Below are 26084 nucleotides of genomic sequence, written 5' to 3' on the forward strand. Positions count from 1 at the left end.
TGAACTCGGAAATGGCCTATTGCATCGTTCGCCGTTGGATGTCAATATATAGTGTTATGTACAACACTGAAACCAAATGGCAAATTCTCTGGTAACTTTTTCTGTTCTGTCTGGATATGGGTTTAACAAACTCAGAGAAAGAATCGAACGCCTTGAATGCATCTGTGTTTATTTTTGTCTGGCTATTTACAGGGTTGCCAGTATGGCAATCCCAGTCGGAAAATGGGTAATATTTCTCTGTTTCATATTTGTTTTATTTTTTTCCGTGTCAGTAAAAGTCTTGCCTTTCACTCCCCTGCTTAGTGGTGTCTTTGTGCATAGAGTCCTCTGTGCGTATTTTGTTCGGTTTGAGGGGGTTGGGGTAACGCGCAGATTTCTCTGGTGCACACAGGAGAACATTTAATTAACTTGCAATGGCGGCGAAAGCCCTTGTAACGCGAATGGCGTTTTAGTTTATCTTTAAACAAAATATACCCTCATGAAGTCCAAAGAATGGAACGTCAATTGGATAAACAAGACAGGCGGTAAAAAATAAATATCTGGAATCCTAAAAGCAACGAGTAATGGACTTCGACAAAAATCTTTCGCCCGTCGAGTATTTTGCCAAGTGTGGTGTTATGTACAACACTGAAACCAATGGAAAATTCCCAGGTAACTTATGAGTTCAACAAAGACAGAGAAGGAATCGAACACCTAAAGTGGTTCTGGGATCTCCGTTGTCTGGCTATTTGTATTTAGTTGTACTCAACTCTGCCCAGTCTTCCGGTAACAATTGGGAATTTCACGAGTTCTTGTTAACCTACAATGGCGTCGAAAGTCATTGTAACGCAAATGGCGTTTTAGTGGATCTCTAAACAAAATATACCTTCATGGAGCTCAAGAATGGAACGTCGATTGGATGAACAAGACAGGCAGTGAAAAAGAAATGTTTGGAATCTTTAAAGCGACAAGTAATGGTCTTCGACAACAATTTCATTTTTCGCCGTTGGATATCAAGTGAGCTTTGTTTCTAATATTTTACTAACTTGGTATTTAACAAACATTGAAGGAATCGAACGCCTTGAATGCATCACAGTGTTTACTGAAGTCCCATCTAAGTTGTCTGGCAATTTACAGATAAAAAAGGTTTAAAAAAAATTGGAAATGTGACAGTGAAGAATTATTTGAATGAAAGGTTGTTGTCTCTTTTGTGCTTCATTCTTTACCGTCAAGGTTCTTTCGAAAAGGGTTTCATGCGAACTGACAGAAAATTATTTAATTGTATATGCTTTGTAACACGGATTGTGTGTCTTGTTTGCACGCACGCAATTGAAATGGGAAGGGTTAGTTGCCTCTAATAGCAAATATGTTATTTGTTGAAATAGATTTTCCGCTGGAAAAGGTTTTTGTGAGATTTCCAGCCTTGTGAATTTTAATATCATAAGTAATTTTCGAGCTTAACAAATTTGCATACGTGGGTTGAAATGTGATACCGGAGGATTTTTGTGGTACTGCACTGTAGACGGCGCGTGCATAAGTCACGAAAATAAACAAGTCTGTTGGACGCGTGCTTGAGTTTCAACAAAATGAGCCCCAAAATCAGCAAAAAAGTGTGACGCTGATGAATAATAAAGTAGCTACTATTTCCAAAACGACGGAATTAAGTGGTGATAAATAACCTCGTCTTGGAGAGTAAATTTTTGACTTTGCAGAAACAATGGTCAACCTCAAGAGTTGGGCGATTGTGATCTTTGTACAAAAACAAAAGCCCGGTATCTTGCTATCATTTGACACAGATGCTTCACTGTTTCGCGAGTAAACACGCCGCGTTAACTTGATCAATGATGAAAATGTCAGCCTAGAAGCTAATGTTTCTCGATTCCCTTTTATTTCTTCAATCTTGCTGGTTTAGTACTTTGCTAGTAACCACATATCTTCTCAGGGGGGTATTTACCTAAGACTACTACCATGAGCACGACTTCTGGGTGACCCCTTAAATGGTCTTAATAACCCCCGACTCGAACAAAATGACTGGAACGCTGCAGTTCAATACCACCCAACTCAGTACCTTCTGTTTGTGTGTAACACGTACCACAGGCAATCCAGTGTACGCTCATGGAGCGTCTAGTTCATTCATTCCGCAATGTAGCCTGTAAACCAGTCCTTTTAGTTTAAAACGTTGCTGTTTTATTTATGTGGCTAGCCTTACATACGTATGTTTCATCCCTGCCAAGGGACTCATCAGAGACCTTTCGGCTAACTCGTCAAACATCGCGTTTGAAGTCCCGCTAGCATCAAAATGATGGGAATGATTGGGAATCCTTATGTGGGAATCGTTATGTGATATAAGGCCAGATTGTCACCATCATTTTGATGCTAGCGGGACTTCAAACGCGATGTTTGACGAGTTAGCCGAAAGGTCTCTGATGAGTCCCTTGGCAGGGATGAAACATGCGTATGTAAGGCTAGCCACATAATTATCTATTGTCGAATTCTTACACTTTTTTCAAGTTGTATTATTTGTAAAAGTAAAGCGACCATATTTAACGTGGATAATTCTTAACAGTATTAAATTCAACTGACAAACCTTGAGGTCGACGATGCGCTCATTTTACTCGCCCCTCTCCATCAGTGCTCCGTTTTTAGGGTATTTAAAACTACTACTTAAGCTACACTGAAAGGAACGAAGTCGAAACAAGGACGGGAGATCCGGGGATCAAACTCTTCTTGCACCAATCGCGCGCTACAGTCATTTGCGTTTATGTTTTTCCTGTTGTTTTGTTTTTTATTATTGGTGGAGGGAGGTCATGTGAATTTCTGCTTATAAAAATAAAAGTAAATTTCAATCCGAAAAAGCCTTTGCCTTTTGTGCAGAACAATTTAATTCCTTATGCCCGGATTTAACCTTTTAGTTGAATTTTGTAGTCTTTGTGGTCGGGTAAAACAGTGCATTCTGAGAAAGAACCGCAGCTCTTTATGTTACATAGATTACTTGGTTGAGTTTGACACGTCTCGATACGTCGTGAAATAAAATAATATTTTTGTTTATTTATTTGTGACAGATACAAACGCTCTAACTAATAAAAAGCATGCAATCAGAAAAAGGCATTGGAAGTCTTTTTTCATTGTATGTTTGACATTTAAATTCAGAGTTTCCGTCATTTGTGCTAGACCAGTCTGTACTACTATCACGGCGTTTGCTTATCGCAAATCTCGAAAAAAAAATCAAAGCAATTTTCTGTCACAAATAGCATTTAGGCGATTCAAAGAATATTGGTTGAGTGCCGCTTGTCTCCGTTTCGTAAAGACAAAATGAAACGAAGAGATGCAGAAATTAAAAAATACTTGAGGGTGCGGTTCTCTCAGAGTTGTTGATAGAAATTGCTTTCATAGTTAAATATGATGTGAACCTCGAGATGATAACTAAAATTAGACGATTATCAAACAGAAGCGATCCTGAAGTTCCACGCTGTGAAACTCTTGAGGTAAAATTTTCATATTAGATTCGTAGAATTTAAATTTTTTTATCATCCGTCAACGGAAGCTCCCGAAATCGTATTGCATTTTCCAAATGATAAAGTTACCATTATTTCATATCACGAAGCTTCAGCCGGCAGCACCGTTGCTGCGGAACCGATGTCAAGTTCTTACAACTTATTGGGTTTTTATTGTTTTTGTCATAGAAAAAATTTACTTGGTACGATCTTGTTCCCATTGCATAGTATGATAAATGCGTCCGTGAAATTTCGAACAATAATTAGTTCTGTTTCGTTTTGCTCTCCGTGTAAGTTACCTTTATTTCCAGGCAAACAGAATCGTTATGTTGCAAATGCTGAACGGAAATGTTCTTTAGCGGTTTCCACATTAACAGCGATTCTCATCTTTCAACTGACGGGTTTACTCTTCAAAATGATCTTCCCGATATATTTTACAATTGACTTTAGTCGACTGACATGGTACCTACAGATCGTAATTGAAACAAATTTAAAACATGGCACTTTCATCAATTTTACGCGCGCTTAATACTATCCTTTAGCGCGAGAAAGTGAAAATTTTATTTTCTTTTTACCGACAAAGGAAAGCTACAGAAGTGAAATTATAAAAACCACACTCATTGAGACAAAAATTATAATTAAGAACTAGACACGGGACCATTTGTAAAAGCACTTCTTGCTGTCATGTGTCAAAATGAAGATAGTAGAAATTTTGCAAAATTGTTTCGTTCAGTCGGGGTTGTCAGAACCGACAATCATTCTCTTTGGTGTTATTTTCAGCTCGCTTCGGTCTCGGTAGATGAGTTTCTTCATTAGCGTCACGATTCAACTTTTAGAGGTCGACCCAAGAATTGGTAAGTAAAGTGTACATTTTTTGTGAATTTTTTTTTTTAAATTAACAATCTGGAAAAGAAAGCTCCTCGTTGGAAAATTAGCTGCTCACGGTAGTAAGCCATACACGAGTTCAATTTCCCAACGTTTTTGACAAAATTCATATACATTTATAGGAAAACGGGAAAAAATGTCATCACAAACCCTTGCCCTAGCCTCGGTTTTCAAAACTATCCTTTTCAACATCGTAAGTTTTACGTTGTTTTATTCTCTTTGAAGTCGATTGTACCGATAAAACGTACTTTGGAAGGGTTCAACGCTCGAAGGGTTCAACGCTCGAATTTTACATTTCCGGGACAGAAACTATTTGGGCGACAGCAAATACTCGACTGCCATCGCAGCCAAAAGAGCTGTCAAATTACTCCAGATCCGTATTAGCTACATTAATTTTTATTAAGGTGCCCACAGCTGCTAATGGATAAACCAAGGAAACGGGTTCAATATTCGATCTCATCTATCTATAATTTTGACCAATCACAGTTGACCGGAAACGACTTTGTCAAAGAACGTACACAAAAAAGCTAAAGAAGCTTAGAATTAAAAGAAATACTTTTTTCCGGTCAGTTTCTTGATAAGTGCATTGTTGAGACACACCTGAAACTAAATTCGTTTATTTCTTTATATGTTTGTTTTCTTTTCTTTTTATTACTTTGGTTTGCTGGTTTAATCTTAAAACAAACACTACAAAAGGAAGGCCGATTTCCCGAATTTATAGGCCTCAAATTCCACCTTATCCCAATCGGTCCATGTTACATCCTTCCAACTTGTTCTTTTTTTTTGCCTGCCCCAGTAACCTACATCTCGTTTTCTTTGAGAAAAAGAAGAACAGACAAATCCAATTTTCCATGTTACCCCTTCAGGAAACCTACAGCCAAACTATGAAAATATTTTCGGGTGGCGAGGAAGTGTTGTTTTCCTTTATTACATAATTTTCTTTCATTGTTAAAATACATCGGCCGGGCTCAAACCAGTCCCCAGTGTTTTGATTATCGGTTTTTTCTGTTTTGCGACCAGAACATTCGCTCAGGCAGAACTATCATGTGAATCGAACATTTAATATTTTGGTGGCAATACCATTTCGGCCCCATGTTGGATTTCGATAACTAGCAGATTCTTTGAAAACCATGCATCCTGATTGACTTGGAATCGATTTGAAGGTTAATATTTAAATGCTCTTGATTTACCAGGCTTTAAGATGAATATTTATAGAGACTAAATAGCAGAGAACAATTTAAATAAAAGCTCCTAAAGTATGAGCTGACTACCCTGCCATCGCTCAACGACATTAATATCGGCTGGTTTAAAACTTCTATTCCACTCGTCTCGTTCAGTAAGTTTAACCTTTCGAAAAAGCACTGAACAAAGTAGCGCTGGAAAGTGAAAATAAGCAACTATTGGGAAGTTAAAAAGGCCATAGTCGGAGACTCTTATTTATGATTTGTTTCTCACCACCATTCAGCTGATTGACTTCATCCTGACTTGAAATCTCTGATCTGACATTTGGTAAATGCATCGGTAAACATAAAAGTTGCACATAGTTTGCATACCGAACAAAATACATTTTCGTAGAAATCTCTTAATCCTTTTAGACAAAACCTAGTCTCGTTTTGTATAATATGAAGTTGAACAAATAAAAAATGCTGTTAATTGAACACCGTGAGTAACTTTAAAAATTTCATTTGGAACCGCACGGAAGACTATTTCCAAAGATGTCCTTGGCCTTTCTTTTTGCTAAGATGTACTCTCAACAAAGATGCCCTCAGTTGGACACTGCTGAAAGGCGATGACAATTATATAAGCTCTAGAAACTTAAGCCCCGGATTTCAAAACTTTCTACTACCGAGAGAGGATTAAAAATGTTGCGGATTCGCATGCCGGATTCGCCAGATACGTGTGGACGGAAGGCGAATCCGCAAAGAAAAAGTTGCGGATTAAAAGATATCCGGATACGTGTGGACGGAGCCTTATTTTTCCAAAATAGTGAGAAATATTCGTATTATTCCTAGATGATTTCTTTTTTCTTTTTTCTCTTAACACTCTCAAGATGATCACAAGACAAGAGACATTTTCTTCGGTTCTCGAAGCGAACGAACGCTGCTGTTTCTTTTTATTCGAGTGACTGCTTTTCAACTATCACTGAGATTTGAATGTATTGGACGGCTGAAAAGGACAGAATGAATTAAATGTTTCCAATTAATTAATTACTGAGGAAATAATGCTTCATTATGAATGCGGATTTCACAAAAACTTGGTGAAACATGCGAGGTTGACTAGAAGTAGAGTTAGTTTCATAAAGTTATGTCGTAGAGTTAGAGTTAACTCTAACTCTACGACATACTGACTCTATGAAAATAACTCTATGAAAATACTGTCCCCGAAACATGCATTCACTTTATGCTACCTTCTTCCTTTCCATTTATTAATTATTTACCTTAATTGATTGTAATCTCGCAATCTGATTGGCTAAATTATTATTTGCCGTTGTCGAGTTCTGTTTTAACAATGCTCCCAAATCACGAGAAAAAGCTGCACAACAATTATATGATGGTCAATGGAAGCATTCTGAGTAAAATCTAATTACTAGTCTAGCTAGATACACTCTTTTTTTTATAAGAACGTCTAACTTTAAGCCTGAAGCTGAAAGATATGAGAGAGGGATATGTGCCTTCCGCTGCTTGCATGACGTCATGAGAACACGTGATGTTTTTCTTTTTTGAGCGAGTTGAGTTTTTAAGCGTCGAGTGATAACTATCTAGCGTTGAGTTTATAACACAGTCCTGTGGTGTGATATAACGAACCAGTGCAATAAGAATGTCATTCGAGCACACATAAAACAGAACCCAGCAGACTAGTGAGCGATGCAGCTCAACTGAGAGCACGAAAATACAGGCAAAATATCAGTGACAAACAATGAGAGAGAGGGAGAAAGGATCTGGAAGAGCCTGAATAAAGAGACCAAGCGGCGGAAGAAAGAGCAAGTACGAGCACAAGAAAACATGCTGAATAACAGAGACCAAAAAACGGCAAAAACTAAGCAAAAATATGTAATGGCAATAAGGGTGAGTGGAGTCCAATTCGATCTGTAATCATCCGAGTTGTGATTGGTTGATTTAAACTAAATTTTTAATGGGATTGGTTGATTTGAACTCCAACTTTGAATTTGATTGGTTGATTTAAACTACAACTTTGAATTTGATTGGCTTATTGAACTGTCCGATAACACCTTGGCAAGTGAATTGGTTGGTGGATTAAAGCAATGACAATTGAGGAATGAATTTTTATGATTAACTAATTTATATTTTGTTATAAAAACGAGCGATAAAAAATAAGAAGAACGACGTTTCGACCGCTCCACGGTCATTTTCAAGTTCAAGTTCATGGATAGAAAATTATTTACATACGAACAATAAAAATAGCAGAATGCGAAAATGAAGTGTAAATAAGAGATGAAGAGCTAGAGAAAGAAAACTATTAGTAGTGTTATGCAAACAGCTTTGCGCGGATGGAATCACTCTGTCTGTTTAATTTTGGCTTAAGATCCCGAATAAAAAACATTTCAAAAATCAAGCAATCGAACGTTCGAGCATTTCCTTTATTGTTTCAAAAATTCTTTTACTGTTTCAAAAATTGTATATATGCGGAATTTTCTATCCATGAACTTGAACTTGAAAATGACCGTGGAGCGGTCGAAACGTCGTTCTTCTTACTTTTTATAGCTCGTTTTTATAACAAAATGTTTTACTTAGAACTTTGAAAGTGCTACTACGACCAAAAAATAATTCTTCCTTTTCTTTGGATTTCAAAACTACGTTATCTAAACACTAACACTCATTTTAAAAAGGCACCTGTTTATTTTAACTGGAATTTAGTTATATGTTGGTCCGCAATTACTTAAAACTAACTTTAAAATCTTGAGAGAGCTGCAATCGGCGTCAAAATTGTTGAGACGCTTTTATCCTTTAGAGTCGATTTCTAGCTCGGCGGCGCAAGTGACCCCCTCCCCCGCACCCCCGGGACAATGTTGTGTTTTTTCTGTTTTCTACGAGCCTTGTCGACAGCGGTACATTGATTAGGGTGGGGGAGGGAGGGGTATCCCGGAAACGTACTTTCTGGACAAGTTTTCTTTGCAAGCAATGAATGTGTCGTTGGCAGTGTGCTCTGTTGGCAACTGTCTCAACTAATTTTGTCGCCGATTGTGGGTCGAGGAGAAAATGACGTCAAAGAATCACTGGTCGTTTAAGAATGCAATGCGTGTGTACGCAGCTGAATTAAAATGCAGCACGGGAGTTTCGGGCTTTCAGATTTTTAAAATAATATATAAGAAGTTGTGTTTACACGCTGAAATTTTAAGCTAGAGAGTCAATGACGTCACTTTCCCTAGATCCAACCCTCTGAGGTCCAATCGGTCAGTTTTGAACGTGAGTAATGGCGGACCGTGAAATCCGAACGTTACATTCAAAATATACAGCCTTTGGATAAAAATCAAAGCTCAAAATTTTGGCAATCGGGTTTTAAGCGAACACGCTTATCAAAATCTGAGGAAAAAAAGAAAGTGATTTTTTGATCATAGTAGCACTTTAAGTAATTTATAGTAATGAGTAGGCCGAATTGGTAAACAGACTATTTATAAAAATATCTGGAAAAAAAAACATAAATAAACTTGTACACGCATATCTGCGTAAACTCGTGCTTTCCTGATGTCCTGCATCGTCAAATGAAGTACAAAGGAAAAGAAATACAGTACAGATTTCGGCTAGGTTATTTATTAGCTATGTCAGCTATGTTAGAGTGATAGCAATTAACCGTGATGGAGGGTCTGAATTTGTAAAGAGTAATCGGTTTGTTACAAGAAAACGATGATAAATACCACCTAGCTCCATACTTTAAATTTACTATACCTTGACGAAGTCTCCCAGAGCAATTCTACATGTTGACGGTCTGGCCCTGTATCGCAGAAGGATTCCCAACCGTGTAATCACGAGATAAATTTATACAAAAGCAAAACTATTATCTCGTGATTACACGGTTGGGAATCCTTCTGCGATAGAGGGCCAGACTGTCAACATGTAGAATTTGCGAACGGGACTTTGGGCGCGATGCTCAACGAGTTTGCCTTTGAATTCTAAAGGTCTCTGAAGAGTCTCTTGGCCGAGACGAAACGCCGCGTCAGACTAGCCACGAACATTTCACAAGTAATGACAAATTCAATTGCACTAAAGTCATTCTTTGTTATTTGCATCCATGGATAGAGAGGATGGAAATGGATGGAAACTTGAAAAAACTGGCCAGTTTTTTTCAAGTTTGGAGATGGTGTCCGCAGAACGTCGCAAAAAAATCAGATCGAATAGCTCTTTGAGCAGTAAATATATAGTTCATATCTTGTCAGTGGTTGTCAGGAATGTTGTACGTGTGAGCTACAGTACTAATTTAGATTTTTACCCAGTTTTGACCTAAAAACAGCAAGTTTAGCATGACAGTGCTCCTTTAACATAAAAAAGCAGGGAGGTCTGAATCGTCACAAGGTCAAGTCCAGCCTCACTCTCATTTAACGGTCAGGTTACTAAGCACATAACTGTAAATAGTTTTAAGGCTGGGACACACTAGGCGACAAGTCGCTCTTTGTGTACTACACGCAGTCATCTCGTATGAAGGGAAATGTGAACTAGTTTTCTAATTCAAAATGGCGGACCATATGACGCTCTCTCATTGGTTCAGTTATATTTTGTCGCAGCGACTCGTTGCCGGAAGTGTACACATGATGCGACAATACTGCTTTCGCTAATTTTGTCGCTGTGATCAGTCGCACGAATTCAAACTGGTTTGAATTCGTGCAACTGATCTCAGCGACAAAATTCTGCCGCAGGGACAATGATTTTCACGAAATCGTGTCACTCGAGGCGAATTGCTGCGGCGACTTGTCCCCGCGACGTGTCGCAGCTTTATTGTTATCCTTACGGGGTAACATTTTCTCTTACGGCGGTTTATATGGTCGGTGGGACAGGCGACCTCCGCAATTTCAGTTCTTAAAGTATTCACCAAGACTTCAGGAAAGCCTGCTAGAAATTATCAAACAAAGCATCTGTCTTTTATCCGGCCTTAATCCTGTAAATAACATTTTAACATTAGGCAAGCTTAAAGAAACAACAATTAAGATTTAAAACTGATAAAATTTATCTCTCATTGTTGCTTTGTTTTCAAACAAAATATTTTCAATTTTGGTGCTGAGACAGTCGAGGTTAATCACAAAGTTTTACCTATATCATGGTAAATCAGCTCCTAGCTGTTACAAGTTTGCAGTCTACACATATTCACCGCCCTTACCAAGCTGATATCAAGTCGCTCTTTCGTCGGATATAACGCTTTCAACACCGAGAAAATTGCTGCGACACATTGTGGCGATGAAAGATTGAATATCCGAAGACAGGTCAGACAAGCCATTCATGGTTTACTTTGATAGCGGATACAACAACACTATCAGTCTCAGACTGCGGCATTAATGATTTCAAGTAACGCCTTAAAATGCGTTCAACAAAGAAACAAAGTGAAAATCTAAACTATCTGAGCTCAACTTCCTCTGACCTAGCAACGGCTAACCATAGTGGTTCTTATTGTTCAATTGAATTGTAATCAGTTGTAGTGGATTCTCTATTTGGATTCAGCTGTCGATCGAGTTAACCAAGAGGTGAGTGATTTAGTAACCGTTTAATGACAGAACCGAGTAACTGAGGCTCTCAAACCTTTGACTCACCGGCTTCTCATCGTCAAGAACACCCATTTGATTATTCTAGTCACTTTCCTTGTTGTGAAGATCGTTCAGCCAAATGTAAAGCCAGGCTAAAAACCAATCTCAACTTTACCTATGAATCGTTCCGCTCAAATATACAGAACCTGGTGAGTTTTTCATCAATCAGACAAGTCAGTAATGGCATTAACATATGAATAAAGAATTCGATAAAATCCAAAGGCAACATATTGATATAGAGACACATCCTATATTTGCGAAAATACTAGATTCACAACGTCCGAATGAATGCAATCTCTTTAACTTTAGTGAATTCTTCGTGGCATCCAAACTGTCTCAATTACTGAAAGGGCAAACGGTTTTCAACAGTTGCTTCAACTTCGGTTCGATCTTGTTGAAGACTGACAAATGATGTTTCAATACATCATCAGTCGCGGTTGTTAATCTGGATAGTTCTTCGAGAAATCGATTAGTGTGCACTCGCTTTCCCTCCAATGTTGAACGATGATGACAAGCAGCAACATTCGTGTTGACAAAAGAAATAATGAATGAATATTAAAGTGAAGTATAAGGGCTTCAAAATCAATTCAATATGTTTCAGCATTGTTGACAAGGGGGTGGCAATTGGTTTTTTCATTGCTTTTCAACAAAATCGAACGAATGTTGAAACAAATGGAAAAACAGTTTGCTCTGTACTTAATTAAGCCACAGTATGGTGCCATATCAAGTGCCGTGTTTGTACAAGGGCACGGTTTATTTGAGGGCGGCACTTATAACCAACCAAGGAATTTAACCCCAAAATTTTAACGAATGAATGAACTCGTGTCTCTTCTTTACTTTGAGGAATGTTTGTAGAGCTGTAAGTGAAGAAAATGTGCCCGGGGGGGATACTCCCAGAAAAATTGGGTGGGGTTTGCGGCCCGCTCCCTTAAACCCTTTCCCTGTTTCAGACAAAAATCTGCGATTTTTCCTACCCTATTTCAGACCTGACCAAAAATTTAAAACCCTGTTTCAAACCTATTTCAGCTGTTACACGGTTGGCTTGATAATTTGAGAAGGGCTTTGTTGATGGTCTTATCCCCTACTGATCAAAAAGAAGCTATAGCTTCTTCTAAAAAACATACCCAATTCAAGACTCGAGTGAACACACCATACCCAATTTCAGACCAAACTGGTCAAAATCAATGCCCTATTTCAGACCAAAACGGCTAAAAAACCATACCTTTGGGCCGCACATACCTATATAGCCCATATAAGGGAGTACCCCCCCCCCCCCCCCCCTCCCCCATCTCCGGGAAGAATGTGTTGACTGAGCACCGCAATGATGAGACCAAATGCGCGGTGGCTATATTTGGATCTTATGCTCACACCTAAAGTAATTATCCAGGGACGTGTTTCCGGTTACGAGAAGACGGTATCAGTGATCAGTAATATTGAATGTTTTCTGCTATAGGAGAAGTCGAAGCTCAGTTGGCTGGTGCTCGGCTTTCGGAGCGAGAGGGCCTCGGTTCGATCCTCGGTGACTTCAACGTCTGTTTCGGCTTTCCTCTGATCCGCGCGTGTAGCTATAGCTTTAAACTTCCGTAAAACGGAGCACTGACAGAGGGAGGGGATAAAGGGCGGACCGTCGGCTTCCACTGATACCAGTTTCGTAACTGAAGGAACTACCGACGTTAAATATTAAAGACATCCAAAGTAGTGATTACCGGTAGTAATTTGATGAATTCACAATCGACACGGGGATCAAAGGCAACTTTAATTACAGTTCAAAAGCCTCCATGATTAGACCCACAGGCCTTGCCATTTCGCTTCGCACGACGTCGATGTGGTTTCCTTGTGGCCTGAACAAAAACAAACCGTTTCATGTTTTTTGAATTTTAATATGTTAGCTCTGTTATGTTAGCTCTAGAGTGCCTCAAGGTATTTATTCCCTGAGCACATTTAATTTGCCAGTGAAATAGCAAATAGTTTTCGCTTTGCAAGTTCCTGTTTTTTAACCATTTCATATTATTAAGTGCAGTGCCAATGAACTTACTTAACAGCTTAGTGTACTTCAGCTATTAAGTAAGCATTTACATTATTTTCCAGTGGTTTTCATTTTTCCATGTTTGTAACTAGAAATAAATGCAAGGAATAGTGTGTTCGATTCCTGTTTTGTCATCGATGAAGCATTTGAAAGTAGTTGTATATTTGAAGAGGAGACAGAAATTAACTCGGCAATGGCTAAAGTGAAGCACAGATTAACTACTGACAAAGCACGTGAAATACGTGCAATAAGTCTGCAACGTTAATCTTGTTATCTTTTACAATATTTTTTAACTCTAGCTACAATAGCCTTTGTCTAGTGATCGTGATTTCTATTCGAATTATGACTGTACCTTTCCCAGATTTTCCTTTGAGATATATATTTTTAAGAGCCAGGAAAGAGTGAGGAAAAAGGGCAAACAGCAAGCGGGAAAAGGATAGGAATTCGAAACAAGGTCAATAACTGTGAGAAATAATCAATCATTGAATGATGTTTTTGTGATATCCTCAATTTATGGTGGACTACCTGAGTGTTATGGTCAGAAGAGGATAACCTTTACCAAAACCTTAATCCAATCCGAATACCATAAAAACAGAAGATGGTAATTTTTTAAAATATTGTTTTATTTTGCTTCCTCATAGTAGATTATTCAGGATCACACAGCCTCAAGAAAGCATTTAGTCTTTAGTATTCTTTGTATAGGTGTCACAAAGATTCCCCCTACTCCACTCTGAACACAAAACCAATTCTCGGTTTCACATGACGTCACGGCTGCCATGTTGGAGCCCTTAAACAAAGAAAAGGCGGCCATGTTGGAGCCCCGACCAAATCCTTTGGAAATTTAACTCTATTATTATGCAAACGCTTTTTTTTGTTTTCGTTGCAAAATATGGCTGTTGATCACGTGAGTGAAAACCAAGAATAGGCCCTTTGCATGACCGTGTCACGTGACCTTGTCATTCATAAAAAAATGGTCGTGGTACAAAATAGAAATATCAATTTTGAGGCCACTGACGTTTAAGTGAGTGAATTGAGAGCGGTTTGAAAGTTTGAAAAATTCAACAATATTGTGTGCTGGATGGCAACCGGCAGTTGTTTTCCCTATATAGATCTCAGTAAAAATTTCAAGCATTAAAATCACTGTAAATCTCTCACCTAAATGTCAGTCAATCTTACTAATTTCATGCATGAAGACTTCATGACCCTCTTTCTGGCATCTATTTTGTACCACAACCATCTTTTATGATTGACAAGGTCAAGTGGCAAGCGAGACGGTCTGATCAAACTAGTGTAAAACGCATCATATGTACAACTTTATTCTATATGTGTACTTCCATGACCCTATCCCTAACGAAATTAAGCTTTGGCTCATCCCTGCCAATGAGGCAAAGCTATCATATTTGCAGCTGTGTAGGGCCTAAGATCTTGAGAGATTTCTTCGTCAGCTAAGGAGCAGCATTTTTTCAGTTTAAACCTCTCTGTGTACTAGCTCTCGAATTGTCTTGAACTCGGGGTACGTTTTACAGCCGAGTATTTTGGAGCAACAGTAAAATTTCGCTAATTAAACTTCCCCAAGAATTTACCTAGCAAAACAATTTTAAAAATCATAAATTATGACAAAATAGGTTGGCCATTGACTCTTTCAAACTTGGTGGTCCTTTAATAAATGAACCCTGGTGGCTCTCAAAAAGAACCGTTTCATTGATCTGCTACTCCTCAGTTCTCGCCGGTCTTCGCTTTCCTTGTCGAACTCGTCCTCTTCCTCCTCCCAAACTGAATGCATCATCTTCGGTTCCGTCGAGTGCATTTGTTGTGTTATGGACGAAAAATGCGTAGTATTTTGGAACATAACCGGGGTAAACAAATTTAGCAAGAGTGCTAGAAAGTACGCGCGTCTGCACGTGTATGTTGTTTTTCTTAAAATTATAAAAAAAAAAATTGGCAGACCACTGCAAATCCCATTTTTATTTGCCATCAAAGATAACCCATATAAGGAGTTAATCTAATCGGTTTACTCAAATCGACATCAAATCCTCTATTTCGTCGCTTTAAAAGTACTCTTTTGCCATTCATGGCCAAGACATCTGCGGCAATTCGTCGCATCTGTAGCGAAAAAGATGTTTCATTTGGTGCCAGTCATTACACCTGTGTCCTCAGCACGCAGATGGCTCTTATCGAATAAATAACCTGAGGGATGTTTCAAGCTGCGAAGTGGGATTAAATTTGTGTGGGTTTCTTACTGTTTTTGCTTCCGTCGGGAAAGGCTTCGTTTGATGAAAGCGGCACCCGATCGGGTGACGGTCGATAGTAGTTTTATTCACTGGCGAGGCTCTTCTAATAAAACGGTAAGTTTTTTTTTTTCTTCTGAAAAATTCGGGCGATTGCAAACGTCTTTATGACGTTATTTTGTACTGTTTCCTGGACAGTTTGCATTGCTATAATTTCGAATAACCTTTCCTTTAAGCATAAGATGCTTCTGTTGATTAACTTCACGAGTTCCAATATTTTTTGGGTGGAAGAAGAGCAAACTGTGGCAGATTTTTTATCGTTACATTAAATAAAATAGTAAGAAAATGGACCATGTTGCAATTCATCTCTATCATTACCAATGGAAGGAGCAAAGAGAGAGTACTAATAAGAAACAGTTTCAAGGAAACTCTTTCAGTAATCATAGCTCATTCACACGAAAATATCCGGCGTGACTTTGGCTTGAAATCGTGCAACTGAGGAAAAGAGTTTGTAGTTTAAGTTCGATTAAGTTGTTCACTAAAACCTGAAACTAACAATGATCTTGTCTAAATTTCTGGCGTCGGATTATCCACGTTTCCTGAGGCTTAATCAACTCACATTAAACATGGTAGTCGCTTCCAATGATGCCAATTTATTTAATCAGGCTTGAAAAGACGCCAAACATTTAAAAAGGTTTAAAACTAAAATGATTTGATAATTGCCTATCAACACTCGACCTCGCAAAAAAACGTACGAATTTCGGCAAGCACTTAAAGGCCTGGTCACTCTAAGGGACAGTTACCGGTATATCTATAATTCTGTTTACATTCATTTGTAAAAGCCTTCATCTAAATTAAGATAATTGACAGGTCAAAAGAAGGTCAAAGGCATAAACACTTAAGTCTGCATTGGCTAATTCTCCAAATATTAAAAAATGGTATGAAGAGCAGTAACTCGGTAATTTGACTGGTTCTTTATAATAGTAATATTCATATGAACAGGTTTATGTCGGTACGTTAATTATTATAAGATCATTTTTCATCGTTTTTGTTTACGAATTAAACTTCAACCTCGTGACAAGAATAAATGATTAACAATTTATTTGAATTGCCATATTATTGAATTATTCAAACTTGGCGTATTGCTTATTATTTTTTCCGTCATCTCTTTTAAGGACTCTTTTCGGCTGTGTTTCGTTTTATTTCAGCAAGTGCTTCAGCTAATTTGATAACAGCTAGAGAGCGTGCGTGTAAGTACTCTCAACTGATTCCGTTGTTATGTTCCCATAGAGTCTTTTTATAAGCAAATTTTAATTGAGTTAATTTTAGAAGGCTAAACCCAAGCCTCAACAGAAAGATTGCGTAGAATCGCACTCTCTGAGTATCTCATTTTTTCCCAAAAAAGTCATAAATACCCGAGGAGGTACTTTAGTATTCAGACTTGAAAGAGTGACCTCCAGGTTAAACTACGATTTTCTCATTTAGAATGATTGTGAAGTTCAAAGAGGTCTTTCTTTAAAGAAATATAGTTTTTGTTCTTGCTCACCTTGGCTCCAGAGGGATTTAATCAGACGAACTGGTAAATATGCAAGTAAATGTACGAAGCTATCGAAATTAATTTGAAAACTATTTCCCCAATTTCGAACTCCGTCGATCTCATTCGCTCTCGTAAGCAAGTCTGATGCGGGTTATATGAAAGTAACGACTTCATCAATCATTGGTAAAGCAAAATCATGCATGTACGCAGAATTTGTACGCAGGTGTGTCCAGATCAAACTGTGTCCCTTCATGACCAGATATCTTCCTCGAAAAGTAATGGGATCATATATTTCAAAAAGCAACCACTGGACGGGTCTTGAGCTATCGCTAAAAATGCTTAGATAATGTTGATATATTTGATAATGTTGATATTTTGTGCAATAAATATATTTCATATCTTGTCAGTGGGCTGTCAGGAATATTATACGTGTGAGCTCAAGTAATTATTTAGACTTTTACCCAGTTTTGACCTTAAAAAAAGCACATTTAGCATGACAGTGTCCCCTTTAAGATATAACTCAGGAAAGAAATTAGAACCTTTCTAAGATATGTTATCAGCGCTATTCACGAACGTTATCTTATGTTCATCCTGACTTAGGAGTCTCCTAAGTTTACTGGTCCAGGATAGTTATCAATTTATAAGAATAAACCAAGCAAAATGTTTCTTAAATCGCACAATGAATATGGAACTTTGAATACTAACTGTGGAAATGAATATTGTTGCACCATGTCGGCAACTAAGAAAAGACGGCCAAGGATTTTGATTTGTCCCTGAAACATAAAGCCCAAGAGCGACACAAAGTTGCAACTTTTTCTATAATTGGTCTCAGTATATCAGGGATACTCATACTTTCTTCCCAAGGAAAGCGATTACCTTCATCGTTGAGCGGATTTGAACGGTCACGATATACCCGCTTATGCTTAAAGCCTGTCGACAATCGAGGGCCAACAGCATGGCCTCCTCCATATATAAGCTATTGACCTCGTACGTTAAGGAGAAAAATGAAGACATGTCTCAATGTAGCAGGTCTTTGTGAATGCTTTTTTCTTGAGATATATATTAGAAGGCTGGTTATAACTTAATTAAGATGCTTTCGTGAAATATTGGGTCAATAACCCATTCGGGTACGCCTCATGGGCGGCTGTCAATAGCCCACGAGGCGAAGCCGAATGAGCTATTGACCCGTGGCCCTTGAGGGCGAAGGGTCTAATTGTTTTAGTATCACCCAACTAGTCGTACAGAAAAGGCAATAAAAAGGTTAGCAAATGCAAGTTGAAGAAATATTTAATTGGGAATAAAAAGAAAGAAAGCACCACTCTTTACGCTACTGGAGGACTATTACTAATAGTCCTCTAGTAGCGCAGCCTATTAAAATGCAGGATTTGCATTAGTCCACTAGTTGGGTGATACTAATGGTGGATATTTAGCGAGCCGTTAAGTGGTGAGGTAAATGTCCACCACTAACCACTGACACTGAGGTGAATAGTTATTTTAGTATATACTAAAACAGCCAGCCAGCCAGCCAGTCCAAGATGGCGCCCAAACGTTGAAATTGCATGGCATCATGATCAATATGCGAAGGACATCACACCGGACTGCTACCGTACCGATTAGGATGCGTTCTCCTTCGTCAAACGCAACAGATTGTGATATGGATGTGTTCGTCAAGATGATAAATTAACGGAAGGCTCACAAAAAAAAACTTTCTGGGCTAATGGGTGAATGTCCTTTTCCTCTTTTCCTCTTTCTCGAATATTGACTTGAGTTTGTAAAATATTGCTGGCTGCGGGTGTGTCTATTTCATTAAGCTATCTGCGGGAAAAAATAAATTAACCTTATAAGTGTAATCGCCACATTTAAGGCGAATAGTTGAGGACATCTCTTTAATGATCTACCATAATTTTTCATTGACTGAATTTTATCAATGAAATGAAAGGACTTACAAGGATTCAAATTCAGTCAAAATCCATCCCGTCAACCAAGAAGGTGCGGTCTCGGCGAAAACTTGAAATCAGTTCGTCCCTAAGCCGAAGATTGGCCGACGATTATTTGCTGTTCCGATAGCAATCGAAGCTGAAACGAAAACACTCCGGTTGTAAACGAAACGGGTTTGTATTGCTTTGTTGAACATGTGTCACTGATATCATTGCCTCAGAAGTGAACGTAAAGTTCGGACACCTTGTCGGTTTAGTAAGAAGGAAAGGAAATGTACAGTTATTGCAAGTATGGATTAACAATTGATTTAGAGCTCTCCCATCTCGAGATATTTGTGTCTTCAACCCTTTTGAAAATATTCTGTCTTGAGTGTCCACGCGTATTTAAGGTAATCCGACCTAAAGAAAAGTCTAACTATCAATTTATTTGAATCGGTAGTTTACGATTTTTCTGCTTAACTTAACTTATGAGTTACAATGTGTTCATTAGCTGGGGCTATTCGTATTTCTAATTTCTTCACCATATCATAAGTGATGACATTTGCTTGTTTTGTCTAAATTTCAAGACATTTACCTTCAAAAATTAATTTCGACCTTAACTCAAAATCTAAAAACACAAATTAAACAGTTTTCGGCCGAATCTTGAAAGTTAATCTCAATTGCTCTTTCCCTCAACAAACGAATAAAAATAAGTGATTTCTAACTTCAGGTAGTCCGCTGTGGAATTGATCTTTCCTCCTCTTCCAACGTATAACAAGGTAAGATGGTTGTTTGATTTAAGCGAGCTTTACGTCTCTTTTTTTTTTTCAGTACTTGCAAAATTAATCCACTGTAGTTTGAATAAAAGTAGTCGAATGATAAATTTTCATCATGATTTCTTTTTTTTAAGAGTGTTTTTTTTAGACTCGATACTGGCCTTGCCCCAATTTTGTGAAGTAATTTATATCGTGTGGATGACAGCCGACGTATCTTTGATAAGGGTTAATCTTGAAGGGTTAGGAAAAGATTAACAGAAAAATGATTTATACGTTTTTATGTACATAATAAAGACTTAAGAGCAGTGCGCTTTTTGCCTGTTGACAGAAATTTACATCATGTCATGTATAGGAGGTAGCCGGGCATCGTTTTAGCGAGATGCACGAAATGATGAATAACTCAAGCCAAAGCATATCTTCGATTCAAGATCCTTTTATTGCATGGTGAAGCGGTACGTTCTTTTGAGATAAGCCATCACTGAAGACAAAACATAAAGTTCAAAATGTGTAAACAACCGCTAATTTTCCTTGACATTATTTCACAATCGTTTCATTTAGAATTCACGCGTTAATGGAGCGAACTCACTGATCCACAAAGCGATCGAAAATTGAGTCTCTTAGTGCAGATATCTCTTCTGAAGTGGACAATTCGTTTAAGCTCACCATCACAGATAACCTTTTATCAGTCGGAATTTCGCTAAGGTTTTGAAAGAAACGCCTTAATTGGAAGCGGATTGGAAGTGGGTGAGACATGCAAAGATAGCCCACCTTTACTGGTCTAGAAAACCTGCCATTCTTGCCGATAAGATATAGAAGAACATACCTTGCAGTTTTCCTAATCAATAGACACTGTCGAGGAGAGCTTTTCTCGATTCCATTGGTTTGTTTCAACAAACCCCGACCATCTAAGGTTCTTTCTTTATCTCTCCAACAGTTCTGCATCCAGTCGTATCAATGCACTCGTTGGTAGCGTAAACATTTGTTATCAGAGGTTTCATTAAGACCTGTTTTCTTTTAATTTTCGAGGCGCCTGAACACGATTGAAACGGAAACAAACAGACCTTTTCGAACAATTAAAATATGTAACATTTGGATTTCATTACAACCCAAAAACTGTTCAGAGAACTTCAAAACTGACATTTTCATTTTCTCATATGCTTGTATCGAGAGATGAAATCTTAACTGGCCTGAAAATGGCGTGAACTGCAGCTTAAACAATTGTCTAGATGTCATTTCTGCTGGACATTTTTCAATTTCAAACTCGGGTATGCGGATTTTCTTATCAGTTCAAAACACGTGCCTGATTAACTGACAGTATAAAGCAAAAAATTAGTTGAAGGCGAAGTGAATGTATATATAAATTCGTTGAATAATTCCTGAGAACTCGAAAGGTTTATTGAACACTGTTCACCGAACCTTAGGCGAGTACCTGTTTTAGTCCGTATAATTGTCCTTGAATTAAGGTGACATATGTTTATCGCATATGGTGAATTTACAGTTGTTCGGTGATAACAAGAGATGACAGTCGATCGCACCGAGTTTTGTTGTAAAAACTGGTGTCTTTTCTTTTTACTTCAGTTCGTTTACATCATGCTTTCGAATTCTGCCATAAATTCATTATGTTGTTAAAACCAGTCTACCACGAGTAGAGAGCAGTAGGCAGATTTTCAGTGTTGCAATGGGTTTGATTAAGCAACCAGTTTTCACTAGAAGTTAACAGGTTTATTTGATTTTATCGGCCAAAATTTTGATACCTTGCCTTTGAAAAGTGTCGCGCCAAACTTAGTGGTATCTTTTGTGCTCCCATGCATTTGGGATTGAAATTTCACTTCACGGTGCGTATATAGAATATATTCACACTCGTGAAAGTTTGGGAGAACTCGAAAAAGCTGTGGAAACACTCGCCTGCGGACTAGCCGCAGGCGAGTGTTTCCAAAACCAAACCCAAACTTTTTCCCAAACTTTCACTCGTGTTTCACTCGTGTTTCTATAACTCCATAGAAACACGGCACATGATTAAACCATAAGGCTTCTTTAAATTGTAGAATGGTAAATTTTAATAACATTTTAGCGAGACAAACGTCTCTCCACTTCTTCTCCACTTCTTCTTTTTTTCACATGACATATTCTAAATTTGGTCGAAGCCAGGCTGGCTCATCTCATGTAATACCGGGCTGAAACTCATCCCGGCTGACCAGGCTGGCCAGCTCGTGTAATAAGCCCCTAAGTTTTTGTTTTTGCTTTCTTTTTGTTTTTTGGCATTTGACATTATTTTTCACTAGTGGCCGAAAAGGACAGGTTTCGATGAAATTTTTTTTTTCTTACTAAGGCATCTTCCTTGTTTTTAACGGCGCAAAAGTTACTTTTACATTAAAACACGACCTCCACTCGTTAAAATGACAGCAGCTAAAACATGGAGCCGGGGGTTGAAATTGGGCAATGCACAATAGAAAGCACGTGGCGATGTTTTGGTTGGGCAATGCACAATAGAAGGCACGTGCCGCTGTTTACATTGGTTATTAAAAGCAAACCACGTAGTCCAAAAATATGGAGAGCCCTGTGGTGCGTTGTTTGGATTACTGAAGATCGACGTAGCGTTGGCATAATCGATTTCTACTTGGGGCGCTCAAAACACATACAGAGAAAGGCATACGCTTTTCACGGTACACTCACACCCCACACTAAAAGATGTCGAGCGTCAGCTTCGAAACGGGTCTTTCCGCGAACTGAATGAAATAAAAATGTACTCAAAGGGACAGTTTCACGGTTTTGCGCATGTCCAAGCTTTAGCGCTAGCAGTTGTAAGTTTTCAGTTTCTTACTGAACCAAATGATGCTAATTAAACACAGAGAGTATTAAAGCAAATACACTGAATGAATAAGGCCCAAATGTGGTTTGAAGACACAGCGGGTTCACACAGAAAATATCGAATTTAGTTTTGATCTCGAATTAATTGTACGGGTCGAAAATTTATTCTACGCACGAGTTGTCATCACGCCCGAGTAATCTATTCGCATGCACTAGGTTCATAACACAAAGGAAATGATTATGGGGAGTCAGGATGGCTTAGTGGTTATCAACAGTACCTTCCACCTCTTGTCTATTGCGTTTTTTTTGTATTTTATTATTATTGTTTGTTTCTTTGTAATGGTCTTATATCCTTTGTTCAACTAGTACCCATATATGAGCGATCGTGTTCATTGCCATTGCTTGTGTATATAGTTCTGTTCTCGTTTTACAAGACTTGATATCATCAGTGGAGACTGTGATCAGCTCTTTAGAAAATAATTGCGATGTAGTTATCGTACATTTGTACAGTTATTTGATTCTCAATGACAATAAAGACCTGATTCCAAAGGAGAAATACAGGTCTTGATATGCTCTGAAAGTATGTTTACGTTAGTTGTGATTTGCGTGTGCATCGACATTGGCCGTATTTATACTAGAGGACGTCTAAGACGTCTAAGACATCTTAGACGTCTTAGACGACTAGTATAAATACGGGAAATAAGGTGGACACATTAATAAACGTCAGACGAATTAAACGTCTCAAGTTAAGAGCGTCTAAACGATGCACTTAACAGATGTCTTAGTCGTCTCAGACGTCTAATAAGTAAGCCGTCTAGTATAAAGACGAGGCACTAACCTGGGACGCACTTAGCAATGAAGTGCACACAAAGAGACTTGTGCACACGAAGAGATTTATGAACACATTTATATATAGTAATTGTAATTAAATTTTTAGCTATATATGTGTTTATTTTTCCCATATTTTTATTATATTTTGTTATTGTAAAGATTAATCTAATTCAGTATCATTTGAAGAGAATTGTGAATTTGATTTCTAGCCGTCGAAGTTAAGTGCGTCCCGTGTTTATATTAGTCGCACTGTACGGCCAAACGTTTAATGCGCCTGGATGTCTTAGACGTTCTCTATTGACGTAACGGGCGTTACTAAACACAGGAACGGAACGGAACGGAACGGAACGGAACAGAACGGAATATACCGGAATGAGACGGAATGAACAAGAATGGTACCGGAATATACCGAAACGAGCCGGAATGAGGCGGAATGACACACAAATAAGGCGGAATAAACCGGAATATGCCGGAACAAGGGGGAATGACTCTGGAATGAAACCGAATGACACCGGAATGAGACGGAATAAACAAGAATGGTACCGGAATATACCGGAACGAGGCGGAATGACGACAGAATAAGGCAGAATAAACCAGAAGGACACCAGAATCAAGCTGATTAGCGTGGACCGGAATGGCAAGGAACAAAAAGTAATTTGTATCATTTGAGACTGTGAATGAATAAATGTTGCAGAATAGAGACCGGGCTTGTTAATTATGAGCTCTAAACGTCAAATTGGCAGAGCAAGGGTATTTCATTTGCAAAATCACGGCCACATAACAACTGAGAATGATTTTCCAGCTTTGTAAATGACATTTTGATATAGACTGATATAAATTTGAAAAAAGGTGGGCCGACGTTTTTCAAATTTACCCAAATTCATTCCATTTCAATCCTCTCCAGTTTTGTCCATCCATGTCCCTTCTTGGCTTCCCTGTGTTTTGCTAGAGTTCTTCTATAGTTTTGAACAGCTATTTTGATATTTCAGTTAATTCTATGACCATTCGATCAGTGCTGAAATGGCCTAAAATTGCGTGACTGACCTAGCCTCTTTAAGGGGAAGTAACAAGGCTTGGACCGAGTCACGCTATGTTCTCACAATTCTTCATGTAAATATATTATCAACGATCGATCTTTTTTCTGTGCCTCTGACTTCTTTCTTCAAACAAGGAAACACTGCGTTCAGGTTCGATGGCATTATTGCCAACAATCGGGAAGAGAAAAAGAGTCTTCCGCCCGTTTGCGCGACTATATTTCCGTATATCTCCATAACGTGTGGGTCGTGGGAAGCAGGCAAGCACAACGGTAATTAGTTTGTGGTTCGCTGAACTTGATTGTGATTGATCAATACACAATTGACCTGTCAGAATGAAATAAAAATGTTCACGGGTTTTCTGACTCGCGCAGTGAAAGCCGCCTCCGAGATCCATAGACAAAAACAATTAGAATAACGTTCTGTTTCTCTTGCTCCTGTATTTGTTTACGAAAAAAATGTTACTTCCACAAGAAATAATTATTCATTAAGCGACGGATACCTGTCAAATTTTTCTCGTGATCGAAGAGTTCTAAATGTTACAAAAGGCAAAGACACATGCAATTCCCTCAAGGAATCACGTGACACAACAAAACCGAAAATCGGTCGACGCTAACTAAAACACCACATTTTGGCATTTTCAGGTTCATTCCGGTATATTCCGCTTTATTTGAATGTCATTCCGGTGTCATTCCGGCTCGTTCCGGTATATTCCGTTCCGTTTCTGCGTTTAGTAACGCTCGCTACGTCAGGTATACTTTTAACTCTAAGCTCGTAGTATGCAACACTTTTCCAAAAGCGTGGATGAACAGGTAAATGCAAAATGTAAGTTAAATTTAATACAAATCAGGAATACCCTGTACGATTTGTAAAAGAATGTTGTTGTTTCGTTTTCTCACAAACGAAACGCATTTATTTTGAATTCAGGGTGAACTATTTACACAGTGAGTTATAGAGCCAATCAAAGCAGAGTTTGTAATTGGAAATCTAAACATCTACGAGATACAAAAACAAAGTTGTGAACTCGTAAACATGAAGTATTGCAAATCATAATGCTGACAAACACAAAAGCGAAGGAAATGGATCATGCACAGGACGTTTTGAATATCTGAATGATTTTGGGTTAGATTAAAGCGATATACTGTTAAAAATTCCCAAGTTATCCTTTTTCGCGTTAATTAGTAATGTAAACAAGTCTTAGTAATAAATTTGTTTAACGAGGAACCAGTGACTGTAAAGCTAGTAGTTGCCATGGTTCATATGTAACACATGTAATAGCATACAAATATTTTTGGTTTTATCAAGGGAGTTGATAATGTAAATTGGCCACCGTACAGAGATCCTTAAAGCTGACGTTTCGAGCGTTAGCCTTTCGTCAGAGCGAATCGAGGAATTATGGGTTACGTGTCGTTTTTATAGTAGAATGGGAGCTACGCTATTGGTGGCAACGCGAAAAATTGGAATATATTAGTTAAATGAAAAGCGTTCGTTACTGACCGTGAGGATTAAGAGTGCCGATCTGGAAGATGAACTTTTGTTCCAGATTCTTGCTGCTTTCCGTCGTACCTAGATGTAGGGAGTGGTTAGGGAGATTAAAATGACGAGCAACTGGCTTAAATGCATCCTTGTCATTCTTCTCATTCAACATCGCGAAGGTGTTCGCGGAATCGGTCGCCTAGTCGTCTACCTGTCTCGCCAATGTATAATTTATTGCATAACGTACAGGTTATGCAATAAATGACATTTGCGGAGGTACACGTGAAACGATCGGTGATCTTAACAGATCGCTTAGGTCCCGATATCTTGCTAGTGCTAACAATGA

The 26084-nt window shown here is 38.4% G+C and overlaps 1 protein-coding gene across 10 annotated transcripts in view; it reads left to right on the forward strand.

The window, feature by feature from the left end:
- The first annotated feature begins 3332 nt into the window (after window positions 1-3332).
- Window positions 3333-26084, forward strand: part of LOC138008698 (kappa-type opioid receptor-like) — a 29512-nt gene continuing 6760 nt past the window's right edge. Inside the window, exons 1-3 of one of the 10 annotated variants that reach the window (XM_068856006.1) lie at window positions 3333-3464; window positions 4254-4327; window positions 19544-19592. The gene's annotated coding sequence lies outside the window, so the exon portion shown is untranslated. Of the gene's footprint in view, window positions 3465-4235; window positions 4328-11005; window positions 11047-15226; window positions 15478-19023; window positions 19224-19543; window positions 19593-19947; window positions 20042-24936; window positions 25088-26084 lie in introns of those variants that run through there. The other 9 variants (XM_068856009.1, XM_068856008.1, XM_068856005.1 and 6 more) reach the window with 9 other exon arrangements.

This window comes from Montipora foliosa, chromosome 6, assembly GCF_036669935.1.
Source record: "Montipora foliosa isolate CH-2021 chromosome 6, ASM3666993v2, whole genome shotgun sequence".
Classification (NCBI taxonomy): Eukaryota; Metazoa; Cnidaria; class Anthozoa; order Scleractinia; family Acroporidae; genus Montipora; species Montipora foliosa.